Here is a 17,555-nt window from a genome sequence, read left to right as displayed (position 1 = left end):
AATCCAAGCTCTGATACCACTTGTAAGTCTCGAATTCGCTTGTGTATCAATCATATCCAATTGATGGTGTAGAATCCCAAACAATTGGATGATGCAAGATCAAAATAAGAAGAAGGAGAAGAAGAATAATATGAATCTATGATGTATTCAAGATTGGAATGATGAACAATATACAAGATTCACACACACTTGCACCTTCTCTCCTTTCTCTCTCTAGAACACCTTAGAATACACACACTTAAGCTCCTCTAGCCATACACACTCTTATGACTCTACTAACACTATTTATATGAGACAGACAACCGCAAATAGGTTCACGGCCGTAAACACGTTCACGACCGTAAACGTCCGAGAAACCCTAATTCGTGATTACGGCCGCCGCCGAGAAACCCTAGCCACAAAAGCTTATTCGACCGAGAACCCTCCTTCGGCCGTGAACCATTCAACGGCCGTGAACCCTTCAATGGACGAGAACACTTCGCAGATTACGTGAAAAATAGCGTTTTTCACCTCTTTTTGCTCCAAAACTCGATCAAAAACTCGTTTTTATCAAAAACACGAAGAACAAACCCCCCTTATTTTTCAAAGATCTATCAAAAAATGCAAAAATCCTTCAAAAATAAGATCAAATACGCTCCAGATCTGGCCAAAATGATTGATACAATCCAAGCTCTGATACCACTTGTAAGTCCCGAATTCGCTTGTGTATCAATCATATCCAATTGATGGTGTAGAATCCTAAACAATTGGATGATGCAAGATCAAAATAAGAAGAAGGAGAAGAAGAATAATATGAATCTATGATGTATTCAAGATTGGAATGATGAACAATATACAAGATTCACACACACTTGCACCTTCTCTCCTTTCTCTCTCTAGAACACCTTAGAATACACACACTTAAGCTCCTCTAGCCATACACACTCTTATGACTCTACTAACACTATTTATATGAGACAGACAACCGCAAATAGGTTCACCGCCGTAAACACGTTCACGACCGTAAACGTCCTAGAAACCGTAATTCGTGATTACGGCCGCCGCCGAGAAACCCTAGCCACAAAAGCTTATTCGACCGAGAACCCTCCTTCGGCCGTGAAGCCTTCAACGGCCGTGAACCCTTCAATGGACGAGAACACTTCGCAGATTACGTGAAAAATAGCGTTTTTCACCTCTTTTTGCTCCAAAACTCGATCAAAAACTCGTTTTTATCAAAAACTCGTTTTTATCAAAAACACGAAGAACAAACCCCCCTTATTTTTCAAAGATCTATCCAAAAATGCAAAAATCCTTCAAAAATAAGATCAAATACGCTCCAGATCTGGCCAAAATGATTGATATAATCCAAGCTCTGATACCACTTGTAAGTCCCGAATTCGCTTGTGTATCAATCATATCCAATTGATGGTGTAGAATCCTAAACAATTGGATGATGCATGATCAAAATAAGAAGAAGAAGAAGAAGAAGAATATGAATCTATGATGTATTCAAGATTGGAATGATGAACAATATACAAGATTCACACACACTTGCACCTTCTCTCCTTTCTCTCTCTAGAACACCTTAGAATACACACACTTAAGCTCCTCTAGCCATACACACTCTTATGACTCTACTAACACTATTTATATGAGACAGACAACCGCAAATAGGTTCACGGCCGTAAACACGTTCACGACCGTAAACGTCCGAGAAACCCTAATTCGTGATTACGGCCGCCGCCGAGAAACCCTAGCCACAAAAGCTTATTCGACCGAGAACCCTCCTTCGGCCGTGAACCATTCAACGGCCGTGAACCCTTCAATGGACGAGAACACTTCGCAGATTACGTGAAAAATAGCGTTTTTCACCTCTTTTTGCTCCAAAACTCGATCAAAAACTCGTTTTTATCAAAAACACGAAGAACAAACCCCCGTTATTTTTCAAAGATCTATCAAAAAATGCAAAAATCCTTCAAAAATAAGATCAAATACGCTCCAGATCTAGCCAAAATGATTGATACAATCCAAGCTCTGATACCACTTGTAAGTCCCGAATTCGCTTGTGTATCAATCATATCCAATTGATGGTGTAGAATCCTAAACAATTGGATGATGCAAGATCAAAATAAGAAGAAGGAGAAGAAGAATAATATGAATCTATGATGTATTCAAGATTGGAATGATGAACAATATACAAGATTCACACACACTTGCACCTTCTCTCCTTTCTCTCTCTAGAACACCTTAGAATACACACACTTAAGCTCCTCTAGCCATACACACTCTTATGACTCTACTAACACTATTTATATGAGACAGACAACCGCAAATAGGTTCACCGCCGTAAACACGTTCACGACCGTAAACGTCCTAGAAACCCTAATTCGTGATTACGGCCGCCGCCGAGAAACCCTAGCCACAAAAGCTTATTCGACCGAGAACCCTCCTTCGGCCGTGAAGCCTTCAATGGCCGTGAACCCTTCAATGGACGAGAACACTTCGCAGATTACGTGAAAAATAGCGTTTTTCACCTCTTTTTGCTCCAAAACTCGATCAAAAACTCGTTTTTATCAAAAACACGAAGAACAAACCCCCCTTATTTTACAAAGATCTATCCAAAAATGCAAAAATCCTTCAAAAATAAGATCAAATACGCTCCAGATCTGGCCAAAATGATTGATACAATCCAAGCTCTGATACCACTTGTAAGTCCCGAATTCGCTTGTGTATCAATCATATCCAATTGATGGTGTAGAATCCTAAACAATTGGATGATGCAAGATCAAAATAAGAAGAAGGAGAAGAAGAATAATATGAATCTATGATGTATTCAAGATTGGAATGATGAACAATATACAAGATTCACACACACTTGCACCTTCTCTCCTTTCTCTCTCTAGAACACCTTAGAATACACACACTTAAGCTCCTCTAGCCATACACACTCTTATGACTCTACTAACACTATTTATATGAGACAGACAACCGCAAATAGGTTCACCGCCGTAAAACCGTTCACGACCGTAAACGTCCTAGAAACCGTAATTCGTGATTACGGCCGCCGCCGAGAAACCCTAGCCACAAAAGCTTATTCGACCGAGAACCCTCCTTCGGCCGTGAAGCCTTCAACGGCCGTGAACCCTTCAATGGACGAGAACACTTCGCAGATTACGTGAAAAATAGCGTTTTTCACCTCTTTTTGCTCCAAAACTCGATCAAAAACTCGTTTTTATCAAAAACACGAAGAACAAACCCCCCTTATTTTTCAAAGATCTATCCAAAAATGCAAAAATCCTTCAAAAATAAGATCAAATACGCTCCAGATCTGGCCAAAATGATTGATATAATCCAAGCTCTGATACCACTTGTAAGTCCCGAATTCGCTTGTGTATCAATCATATCCAATTGATGGTGTAGAATCCTAAACAATTGGATGATGCATGATCAAAATAAGAAGAAGAAGAAGAAGAAGAATATGAATCTATGATGTATTCAAGATTGGAATGATGAACAATATACAAGATTCACACACACTTGCACCTTCTCTCCTTTCTCTCTCTAGAACACCTTAGAATACACACACTTAAGCTCCTCTAGCCATACACACTCTTATGACTCTACTAACACTATTTATATGAGACAGACAACCGCAAATAGGTTCACGGCCGTAAACACGTTCACGACCGTAAACGTCCGAGAAACCCTAATTCGTGATTACGGCCGCCGCCGAGAAACCCTAGCCACAAAAGCTTATTCGACCGAGAACCCTCCTTCGGCCGTGAACCATTCAACGGCCGTGAACCCTTCAATGGACGAGAACACTTCGCAGATTACGTGAAAAATAGCGTTTTTCACCTCTTTTTGCTCCAAAACTCGATCAAAAACTCGTTTTTATCAAAAACACGAAGAACAAACCCCCCTTATTTTTCAAAGATCTATCAAAAAATGCAAAAATCCTTCAAAAATAAGATCAAATACGCTCCAGATCTAGCCAAAATGATTGATACAATCCAAGCTCTGATACCACTTGTAAGTCCCGAATTCGCTTGTGTATCAATCATATCCAATTGATGGTGTAGAATCCTAAACAATTGGATGATGCAAGATCAAAATAAGAAGAAGGAGAAGAAGAATAATATGAATCTATGATGTATTCAAGATTGGAATGATGAACAATATACAAGATTCACACACACTTGCACCTTCTCTCCTTTCTCTCTCTAGAACACCTTAGAATACACACACTTAAGCTCCTCTAGCCATACACACTCTTATGACTCTACTAACACTATTTATATGAGACAGACAACCGCAAATAGGTTCACCGCCGTAAACACGTTCACGACCGTAAACGTCCTAGAAACCGTAATTCGTGATTACGGCCGCCGCCGAGAAACCCTAGCCACAAAAGCTTATTCGACCGAGAACCCTCCTTCGGCCGTGAAGCCTTCAACGGCCGTGAACCCTTCAATGGACGAGAACACTTCGCAGATTACGTGAAAAATAGCGTTTTTCACCTCTTTTTGCTCCAAAACTCGATCAAAAACTCGTTTTTATCAAAAACACGAAGAACAAACCCCCCTTATTTTTCAAAGATCTATCCAAAAATGCAAAAATCCTTCAAAAATAAGATCAAATACGCTCCAGATCTGGCCAAAATGATTGATATAATCCAAGCTCTGATACCACTTGTAAGTCCCGAATTCGCTTGTGTATCAATCATATCCAATTGATGGTGTAGAATCCTAAACAATTGGATGATGCATGATCAAAATAAGAAGAAGAAGAAGAAGAAGAATATGAATCTATGATGTATTCAAGATTGGAATGATGAACAATATACAAGATTCACACACACTTGCACCTTCTCTCCTTTCTCTCTCTAGAACACCTTAGAATACACACACTTAAGCTCCTCTAGCCATACACACTCTTATGACTCTACTAACACTATTTATATGAGACAGACAACCGCAAATAGGTTCACGGCCGTAAACACGTTCACGACCGTAAACGTCCGAGAAACCCTAATTCGTGATTACGGCCGCCGCCGAGAAACCCTAGCCACAAAAGCTTATTCGACCGAGAACCCTCCTTCGGCCGTGAACCATTCAACGGCCGTGAACCCTTCAATGGACGAGAACACTTCGCAGATTACGTGAAAAATAGCGTTTTTCACCTCTTTTTGCTCCAAAACTCGATCAAAAACTCGTTTTTATCAAAAACACGAAGAACAAACCCCCCTTATTTTTCAAAGATCTATCAAAAAATGCAAAAATCCTTCAAAAATAAGATCAAATACGCTCCAGATCTAGCCAAAATGATTGATACAATCCAAGCTCTGATACCACTTGTAAGTCCCGAATTCGCTTGTGTATCAATCATATCCAATTGATGGTGTAGAATCCTAAACAATTGGATGATGCAAGATCAAAATAAGAAGAAGGAGAAGAAGAATAATATGAATCTATGATGTATTCAAGATTGGAATGATGAACAATATACAAGATTCACACACACTTGCACCTTCTCTCCTTTCTCTCTCTAGAACACCTTAGAATACACACACTTAAGCTCCTCTAGCCATACACACTCTTATGACTCTACTAACACTATTTATATGAGACAGACAACCGCAAATAGGTTCACCGCCGTAAACACGTTCACGACCGTAAACGTCCTAGAAACCGTAATTCGTGATTACGGCCGCCGCCGAGAAACCCTAGCCACAAAAGCTTATTCGACCGAGAACCCTCCTTCGGCCGTGAAGCCTTCAACGGCCGTGAACCCTTCAATGGACGAGAACACTTCGCAGATTACGTGAAAAATAGCGTTTTTCACCTCTTTTTGCTCCAAAACTCGATCAAAAACTCGTTTTTATCAAAAACACGAAGAACAAACCCCCCTTATTTTTCAAAGATCTATCCAAAAATGCAAAAATCCTTCAAAAATAAGATCAAATACGCTCCAGATCTGGCCAAAATGATTGATATAATCCAAGCTCTGATACCACTTGTAAGTCCCGAATTCGCTTGTGTATCAATCATATCCAATTGATGGTGTAGAATCCTAAACAATTGGATGATGCATGATCAAAATAAGAAGAAGAAGAAGAAGAAGAATATGAATCTATGATGTATTCAAGATTGGAATGATGAACAATATACAAGATTCACACACACTTGCACCTTCTCTCCTTTCTCTCTCTAGAACACCTTAGAATACACACACTTAAGCTCCTCTAGCCATACACACTCTTATGACTCTACTAACACTATTTATATGAGACAGACAACCGCAAATAGGTTCACGTCCGTAAACACGTTCACGACCGTAAACGTCCGAGAAACCCTAATTCGTGATTACGGCCGCCGCCGAGAAACCCTAGCCACAAAAGCTTATTCGACCGAGAACCCTCCTTCGGCCGTGAACCATTCAACGGCCGTGAACCCTTCAATGGACGAGAACACTTCGCAGATTACGTGAAAAATAGCGTTTTTCACCTCTTTTTGCTCCAAAACTCGATCAAAAACTCGTTTTTATCAAAAACACGAAGAACAAACCCCCCTTATTTTTCAAAGATCTATCAAAAAATGCAAAAATCCTTCAAAAATAAGATCAAATACGCTCCAGATCTAGCCAAAATGATTGATACAATCCAAGCTCTGATACCACTTGTAAGTCTTTAATTCGCTTGTGTATCAATCATATCCAATTGATGGTGTAGAATCCTAAACAATTGGATGATGCAAGATCAAAATAAGAAGAAGGAGAAGAAGAATAATATGAATCTATGATGTATTCAAGATTGGAATGATGAACAATATACAAGATTCACACACACTTGCACCTTCTCTCCTTTCTCTCTCTAGAACACCTTAGAATACACACACTTAAGCTCCTCTAGCCATACACACTCTTATGACTCTACTAACACTATTTATATGAGACAGACAACCGCAAATAGGTTCACCGCCGTAAACACGTTCACGACCGTAAACGTCCTAGAAACCCTAATTCGTGATTACGGCCGCCGCCGAGAAACCCTAGCCACAAAAGCTTATTCGACCGAGAACCCTCCTTCGGCCGTGAAGCCTTCAATGGCCGTGAACCCTTCAATGGACGAGAACACTTCGCAGATTACGTGAAAAATAGCGTTTTTCACCTCTTTTTGCTCCAAAACTCGATCAAAAACTCGTTTTTATCAAAAACACGAAGAACAAACCCCCCTTATTTTACAAAGATCTATCCAAAAATGCAAAAATCCTTCAAAAATAAGATCAAATACGCTCCAGATCTGGCCAAAATGATTGATACAATCCAAGCTCTGATACCACTTGTAAGTCCCGAATTCGCTTGTGTATCAATCATATCCAATTGATGGTGTAGAATCCTAAACAATTGGATGATGCAAGATCAAAATAAGAAGAAGAAGAAGAAGAAGAATATGAATCTATGATGTATTCAAGATTGGAATGATGAACAATATACAAGATTCACACACACTTGCACCTTCTCTCCTTTCTCTCTCTAGAACACCTTAGAATACACACACTTAAGCTCCTCTAGCCATACACACTCTTATGACTCTACTAACACTATTTATATGAGACAGACAACCGCAAATGGGTTCGCGGCCGTAAACACGTTCACGACCGTAAACGTCCGAGAAACCCTAATTCGTGATTACGGCCGCCGCCGAGAAACCCTAGCCGCAAAAGCTTATTCGACCAAGAACCCTCCTTCGGCCGTGAACCCTTCAACGGCCGTGAACCCTTCAATGGACGAGAACACTTCGCAGATTACGTGAAAAATAGTGTTTTTCACCTCTTTTTGCTCCAAAACTCGATCAAAAACTCGTTTTTATCAAAAACACGAAGAACAAACGCCCCTTATTTTTCAAAGATCTATCCAAAAACGCAAAAATCCTTCAAAAATAAGATCAAATACGCTCCAGATCTTGCCAAAATGATTGATACAATCCAAGCTCTGATACCACTTGTAAGTCCCGAATTCGCTTGTGTATCAATCATATCCAATTGATGGTGTAGAATCGTAAACAATTGGATGATGCAAGATCAAAATAAGAAGAAGGAGAAGAAGAATAATATGAATTTATGATGTATTCAAGATTGGAATGATGAACAATATACAAGATTCACACACACTTGCACCTTCTCTCCTTTCTCTCTCTAGAACACCTTAGAATACACACACTTAAGCTCCTCTAGCCATACACACTCTTATGACTCTACTAACATTATTTATATGAGACAGACAACCGCAAATAGGTTCACGGCCGTAAACACGTTCACGACCGTAAACGTCCGAGAAACCCTAATTCGTGATTACGGCCGCCGCCGAGATACCCTAGCCACAAAAGCTTATTCGACCGAGAACCCTCCTTTGGCCGTGAACCCTTCAATGGACGAGAACACTTCGCAGATTACGTGAAAAATAGCGTTTTTCACCTCTTTTTGCTCCAAAACTCGATCAAAAACTCGTTTTTATCAAAAACACGAAGAACAAACCCCCCTTATTTTTCAAAGATCTATCCAAAAGCGCAAAAATCTTTCAAAAATAAGATCAAATACGCTCCAGATCTGGCCAAAATGATTGATACAATCCAAGCTCTGATACCACTTGTAAGTCTCGAATTCGCTTGTGTATCAATCATATCCAATTGATGGTGTAGAATACCAAACAATTGGATGATGCAAGATCAAAATAAGAAGAAGGAGAAGAAGAATAATATGAATCTATGATGTATTCAAGATTGGAATGATGAACAATATACAAGATTCACACACACTTGCACCTTCTCTCCTTTCTCTCTCTAGAACACCTTAGAATACACACACTTAAGCTCCTCTAGCCATACACACTCTTATGACTCTACTAACACTATTTATATGAGACAGACAACCGCAAATAGGTTCACGGCCGTAAACACGTTCACGACCGTAAACGTCCGAGAAACCCTAATTCGTGATTACGGCCGCCGCCGAGAAACCCTGGCCACAAAAGCTTATTCGACCGAGAACCCTCCTTTGGCCGTGAACCCTTCAACGGCCGTGAACCCTTCAATGGACAAGAACACTTCGCAGATTACGTGAAAAATAGCGTTTTTCACCTCTTTTTGCTCCAAAACTCGATCAAAAACTCGTTTTTATCAAAAACACGAAGAACAAACCCCCATTATTTTTCAAAGATCTATCCAAAAACGCAAAAATCTATCAAAAATAAGATCAAATACGCTCCAGATCTGGCCAAAATGATTGATACAATCCAAGCTCTGATACCACTTGCAAGTCTCGAATTCGCTTGTGTATCAATCATATCCAATTGATGGTGTAGAATCCCAAACAATTGGATGATGCAAGATCAAAATAAGAAGAAGGAGAAGAAGAATAATATGAATCTATGATGTATTCAAGATTGGAATGATGAACAATATACAAGATTCACACACACTTGCACCTTCTCTCCTTTCTCTCTCTAGAACACCTTAGAATACACACACTTAAGCTCCTCTAGCCATACACACTCTTATGACTCTACTAACATTATTTATATGAGACAGACAACCGCAAATAGGTTCACGGCCGTAAACACGTTCACGACCGTAAACGTCCGAGAAACCCTAATTCGTGATTACGGCCGCCGCCGAGATACCCTAGCCACAAAAGCTTATTCGACCGAGAACCCTCCTTTGGCCGTGAACCCTTCAATGGACGAGAACACTTCGCAGATTACGTGAAAAATAGCGTTTTTCACCTCTTTTTGCTCCAAAACTCGATCAAAAACTCGTTTTTATCAAAAACACGAAGAACAAACCCCCCTTATTTTTCAAAGATCTATCCAAAAACGCAAAAATCTTTCAAAAATAAGATCAAATACGCTCCAGATCTGGCCAAAATGATTGATACAATCCAAGCTCTGATACCACTTGTAAGTCTCGAATTCGCTTGTGTATCAATCATATCCAATTGATGGTGTAGAATACCAAACAATTGGATGATGCAAGATCAAAATAAGAAGAAGGAGAAGAAGAATAATATGAATCTATGATGTATTCAAGATTGGAATGATGAACAATATACAAGATTCACACACACTTGCACCTTCTCTCCTTTCTCTCTCTAGAACACCTTAGAATACACACACTTAAGCTCCTCTAGCCATACACACTCTTATGACTCTACTAACACTATTTATATGAGACAGACAACCGCAAATAGGTTCACGGCCGTAAACACGTTCACGACCGTAAACGTACGAGAAACCCTAATTCGTGATTACGGCCGCCGCCGAGAAACCCTGGCCACAAAAGCTTATTCGACCGAGAACCCTCCTTTGGCCGTGAACCCTTCAACGGTCGTGAACCCTTCAATGGACGAGAACACTTCGTAGATTACGTGAAAAATAGCGTTTTTCACCTCTTTTTGCTCCAAAACTCGATCAAAAACTCGTTTTTATCAAAAACACGAAGAACAAACCCCCATTATTTTTCAAAGATCTATCCAAAAACGCAAAAATCATTCAAAAATAAGATCAAATACGCTCCAGATCTGGCCAAAATGATTGATACAATCCAAGCTCTGATACCACTTGCAAGTCTCGAATTCGCTTGTGTATCAATCATATCCAATTGATGGTGTAGAATCCCAAACAATTGGATGATGCAAGATCAAAATAAGAAGAAGGAGAAGAAGAATAATATGAATCTATGATGTATTCAAGATTGGAATGATGAACAATATACAAGATTCACACACACTTGCACCTTCTCTCCTTTCTCTCTCTAGAACACCTTAGAATACACACACTTAAGCTCCTCTAGCCATACACACTCTTATGACTCTACTAACACTATTTATATGAGACAGACAACCGCAAATGGGTTCACGGCCGTAAACACGTTCACGACCGTAAACGTCCGAGAAACCCTAATTCGTGATTACGGGCGCCGCCGAGAAACCCTAGCCGCAAAAGCTTATTCGACCGAGAACCCTCCTTCGGCCGTGAACCCTTAAATGGACGAGAACCCTTCGCAGATTACGTGAAAAATAGCGTTTTTCACCTCTTTTTGCTCCAAAACTCGATCAAAAACTCGTTTTTATCAAAAACACGAAGAACAAACCCCCATTATTTTTCAAAGATCTATCCAAAAACGCAAAAATCTTTCAAAAATAAGATCAAATACGCTCCAGATCTGGCCAAAATGATTGATACAATCCAAGCTCTGATACCACTTGTAAGTCTCGAATTCGCTTGTGTATCAATCATATCCAATTGATGGTGTAGAATACCAAACAATTGGATGATGCAAGATCAAAATAAGAAGAAGGAGAAGAAGAATAATATGAATCTATGATGTATTCAAGATTGGAATGATGAACAATATACAAGATTCACACACACTTGCACCTTCTCTCCTTTCTCTCTCTAGAACACCTTAGAATACACACACTTAAGCTCCTCTAGCCATACACACTCTTATGACTCTACTAACACTATTTATATGAGACAGACAACCGCAAATAGGTTCACGGCCGTAAACACGTTCACGACCGTAAACGTACGAGAAACCCTAATTCGTGATTACGGCCGCCGCCGAGAAACCCTGGCCACAAAAGCTTATTCGACCGAGAACCCTCCTTTGGCCGTGAACCCTTCAACGGCCGTGAACCCTTCAATGGACGAGAACACTTCGCAGATTACGTGAAAAATAGCGTTTTTCACCTCTTTTTGCTCCAAAACTCGATCAAAAACTCGTTTTTATCAAAAACACGAAGAACAAACCCCCATTATTTTTCAAAGATCTATCCAAAAACGCAAAAATCTTTCAAAAATAAGATCAAATACGCTCCAGATCTGGCCAAAATGATTGATACAATCCAAGCTCTGATACCACTTGCAAGTCTCGAATTCGCTTGTGTATCAATCATATCCAATTGATGGTGTAGAATCCCAAACAATTGGATGATGCAAGATCAAAATAAGAAGAAGGAGAAGAAGAATAATATGAATCTATGATGTATTCAAGATTGGAATGATGAACAATATACAAGATTCACACACACTTGCACCTTCTCTCCTTTCTCTCTCTAGAACACCTTAGAATACACACACTTAAGCTCCTCTAGCCATACACACTCTTATGACTCTACTAACACTATTTATATGAGACAGACAACCGCAAATGGGTTCACGGCCGTAAACACGTTCACGACCGTAAACGTCCGAGAAACCCTAATTCGTGATTACGGCCGCCGCCGAGATACCCTAGCCGCAAAAGCTTATTCGACCGAGAACCCTCCTTCGGCCGTGAACCCTTAAATGGACGAGAACCCTTCGCAGATTACGTGAAAAATAGCGTTTTTCACCTCTTTTTGCTCCAAAACTCGATCAAAAACTCGTTTTTATCAAAAACACGAAGAACAAACCCCCCTTATTTTTCAAAGATATATCCAAAAACGCAAAAATCTTTCAAAAATAAGATCAAATACGCTCCAGATCTGGCCAAAATGATTGATACAATCCAAGCTCTGATACCACTTGTAAGTCCCGAATTCGCTTGTGTATCAATCATATCCAATTGATGGTGTAGAATCCTAAACAATTGGATGATGCAACATCAAAATAAGAAGAAGGAGAAGAAGAATAATATGAATCTATGATGTATTCAAGATTGGAATGATGAACAATATACAAGATTCACACACACTTGCACCTTCTCTCCTTTCTCTCTCTAGAACACCTTAGAATACACACACTTAAGCTCCTCTAGCCATACACACTCTTATGACTCTACTAACACTATTTATATGAGACAGACAACCGCAAATAGGTTCACGGCCGTAAACACGTTCACGACCGTAAACGTCCGAGAAACCCTAAATCGTGATTACGGCCGCCGCCGAGAAACCCTAGCCACAAAAGCTTATTCGACCGAGAACCCTCCTTTGGCCGTGAACCCTTCAATGGACGAGAACACTTCGCAGATTACGTGAAAAATAGCGTTTTTCACCTCTTTTTGCTCCAAAACTCGATCAAAAACTCGTTTTTATCAAAAACACGAAGAACAAACCCCCCTTATTTTTCAAAGATCTATCCAAAAACGCAAAAATCTTTCAAAAATAAGATCAAATACGCTCCAGATCTGGCCAAAATGATTGATACAATCCAAGCTCTAATACCACTTGTAAGTCTCGAATTCGCTTGTGTATCAATCATATCCAATTGATGGTGTAGAATTCCAAACAATTGGATGATGCAAGATCAAAATAAGAAGAAGGAGAAGAAGAATAATATGAATCTATGATGTATTCAAGATTGGAATGATGAACAATATACAAGATTCACTCACACTTGCACCTTCTCTCCTTTCTCTCTCTAGAACACCTTAGAATACACACACTTAAGCTCCTCTAGCCATACACACTCTTATGACTCTACTAACACTATTTATATGAGACAGACAACCGCAAATGGGTTCACGGCCGTAAACACGTTCACGACCGTAAACGTCCGAGAAACCCTAATTCGTGATTACGGCCGCCGCCGAGAAACCCTAGCCGCAAAAGCTTATTCGACCGAGAACCCTCCTTCGGCCGTGAACCCTTCAACGGCCGTGAACCCTTCAATGGACGAGAACACTTCGCAGATTACGTGAAAAATAGTGTTTTTCACCTCTTTTTGCTCCAAAACTCGATCAAAAACTCGTTTTTATCAAAAACACGAAGAACAAACGCCCCTTATTTTTCAAAGATCTATCCAAAAATGCAAAAATCCTTCAAAAATAAGATCAAATACGCTCCAGATCTTGCCAAAATGATTGATACAATCCAAGCTCTGATACCACTTGTAAGTCCCGAATTCGCTTGTGTATCAATCATATCCAATTGATGGTGTAGAATCCTAAACAATTGGATGATGCAAGATCAAAATAAGAAGAAGGAGAAGAAGAATAATATGAATCTATGATGTATTCAAGATTGGAATGATGAACAATATACAAGATTCACACACACTTGCACCTTCTCTCCTTTCTCTCTCTAGAACACCTTAGAATACACACACTTAAGCTCCTCTAGCCATACACACTCTTATGACTCTACTAACACTATTTATATGAGACAGACAACCGCAAATAGGTTCACGGCCGTAAACACGTTCTCGACCATAAACGTCCGAGAAACCCTAATTCGTGATTACGGCCGCTGCCGAGAAACCCTAGCCACAAAAGCTTATTCGACCGAGAACCCTCCTTTGGCCGTGAACCCTTCAATGGACGAGAACACTTCGCAGATTACGTGAAAAATAGCGTTTTTCACCTCTTTTTGCTCCAAAACTCGATCAAAAACTCGTTTTTATCAAAAACACGAAGAACAAACCCCCCTTATTTTTCAAAGATCTATCCAAAAACGCAAAAATCTTTCAAAAATAAGATCAAATACGCTCCAGATCTGGCCAAAATGATTGATACAATCCGAGCTCTGATACCACTTGTAAGTCCCGAATTCGCTTGTGTATCAATCATATCCAATTGATGGTGTAGAATCCTAAACAATTGGATGATGCAAGATCAAAATAAGAAGAAGGAGAAGAAGAATAATATGAATCTATGATGTATTCAAGATTGGAATGATGAACAATATACAAGATTCACACACACTTGCACCTTCTCTCCTTTCTCTCTCTAGAACACCTTAGAATACACACACTTAAGCTCCTCTAGCCATACACACTCTTATGACTCTACTAACACTATTTATATGAGACAGACAACCGCAAATGGGTTCACGGCCGTAAACACGTTCACGACCGTAAACGTCCGAGAAACCCTAATTCGTGATTACGGGCGCCGCCGAGAAACCCTAGCCGCAAAAGCTTATTCGACCGAGAACCCTCCTTCGGCCGTGAACCCTTAAATGGACGAGAACCCTTCGCAGATTACGTGAAAAATAGCGTTTTTCACCTCTTTTTGCTCCAAAACTCGATCAAAAACTCGTTTTTATCAAAAACACGAAGAACAAACCCCCCTTATTTTTCAAAGATCTATCCAAAAACGCAAAAATCTTTCAAAAATAAGATCAAATACGCTCCAGATCTGGCCAAAATGATTGATACAATCCAAGCTCTAATACCACTTGTAAGTCCCGAATTCGCTTGTGTATCAATCATATCCAATTGATGGTGTAGAATCCTAAACAATTGGATGATGCAAGATCAAAATAAGAAGAAGGAGAAGAAGAATAATATGAATCTATGATGTATTCAAGATTGGAATGATGAACAATATACAAGATTCACACACACTTGCACCTTCTCTCCTTTCTCTCTCTAGAACACCTTAGAATACACACACTTAAGCTCCTCTAGCCATACACACTCTTATGACTCTACTAACACTATTTATATGAGACAGACAACCGCAAATAGGTTCACGGCCGTAAACACGTTCACGACCGTAAACGTCCGAGAAACCTTAAATCGTGATTACGGCCGCCGCCGAGAAACCCTAGCCACAAAAGCTTATTCGACCGAGAACCCTCCTTTGGCCGTGAACCCTTCAATGGACGAGAACACTTCGCAGATTACGTGAAAAATAGCGTTTTTCACCACTTTTTGCTCCAAAACTCGATCAAAAACTCGTTTTTATCAAAAACACGAAGAACAAACCCCCCTTATTTTTCAAAGATCTATCCAAAAACGCAAAAATCTTTCAAAAATAAGATCAAATACGCTCCAGATCTGGCCAAAATGATTGATACAATCCAAGCTCTAATACCACTTGTAAGTCTCGAATTCGCTTGTGTATCAATCATATCCAATTGATGGTGTAGAATTCCAAACAATTGGATGATGCAAGATCAAAATAAGAAGAAGGAGAAGAAGAATAATATGAATCTATGATGTATTCAAGATTGGAATGATGAACAATATACAAGATTCACACACACTTGCACCTTCTCTCCTTTCTCTCTCTAGAACACCTTAGAATACACACACTTAAGCTCCTCTAGCCATACACACTCTTATGACTCTACTAACACTATTTATATGAGACAGACAACCGCAAATGGGTTCACGGCCGTAAACACGTTCACGACCGTAAACGTCCGAGAAACCCTAATTCGTGATTACGGCCGCCGCCGAGAAACCCTAGCCGCAAAAGCTTATTCGACCGAGAACCCTCCTTCGGCCGTGAACCCTTCAACGGCCGTGAACCCTTCAATGGACGAGAACACTTCGCAGATTACGTGAAAAATAGTGTTTTTCACCTCTTTTTGCTCCAAAACTCGATCAAAAACTCGTTTTTATCAAAAACACGAAGAACAAACGCCCCTTATTTTTCAAAGATCTATCCAAAAATGCAAAAATCCTTCAAAAATAAGATCAAATACGCTCCAGATCTTGCCAAAATGATTGATACAATCCAAGCTCTGATACCACTTGTAAGTCCCGAATTCGCTTGTGTATCAATCATATCCAATTGATGGTGTAGAATCCTAAACAATTGGATGATGCAAGATCAAAATAAGAAGAAGGAGAAGAAGAATAATATGAATCTATGATGTATTCAAGATTGGAATGATGAACAATATACAAGATTCACACACACTTGCACCTTCTCTCCTTTCTCTCTCTAGAACACCTTAGAATACACACACTTAAGCTCCTCTAGCCATACACACTCTTATGACTCTACTAACACTATTTATATGAGACAGACAACCGCAAATAGGTTCACGGCCGTAAACACGTTCACGACCATAAACGTCCGAGAAACCCTAATTCGTGATTACGGCCGCTGCCGAGAAACCCTAGCCACAAAAGCTTATTCGACCGAGAACCCTCCTTTGGCCGTGAACCCTTCAATGGACGAGAACACTTCGCAGATTACGTGAAAAATAGCGTTTTTCACCTCTTTTTGCTCCAAAACTCGATCAAAAACTCGTTTTTATCAAAAACACGAAGAACAAACCCCCCTTATTTTTCAAAGATCTATCCAAAAACGCAAAAATCTTTCAAAAATAAGATCAAATACGCTCCAGATCTGGCCAAAATGATTGATACAATCCAAGCTCTGATACCACTTGTAAGTCCCGAATTCGCTTGTGTATCAATCATATCCAATTGATGGTGTAGAATCCTAAACAATTGGATGATGCAAGATCAAAATAAGAAGAAGGAGAAGAAGAATAATATGAATCTATGATGTATTCAAGATTGGAATGATGAACAATATACAAGATTCACACACACTTGCACCTTCTCTCCTTTCTCTCTCTAGAACACCTTAGAATACACACACTTAAGCTCCTCTAGCCATACACACTCTTATGACTCTACTAACACTATTTATATGAGACAGACAACCGCAAATGGGTTCACGGCCGTAAACACGTTCACGACCGTAAACGTCCGAGAAACCCTAATTCGTGATTACGGGCGCCGCCGAGAAACCCTAGCCGCAAAAGCTTATTCGACCGAGAACCCTCCTTCGGCCGTGAACCCTTAAATGGACGAGAACCCTTCGCAGATTACGTGAAAAATAGCGTTTT

The sequence above is a fragment of the Lactuca virosa genome, chromosome 4, assembly GCF_052849685.1.
Source record: "Lactuca virosa cultivar CGN04683 chromosome 4, Lactuca_virosa_CGN04683_v6, whole genome shotgun sequence".
Lineage (NCBI taxonomy): Eukaryota > Viridiplantae > Streptophyta > Magnoliopsida > Asterales > Asteraceae > Lactuca > Lactuca virosa.
Note: the sequence above shows the minus strand (reverse complement) of the source record.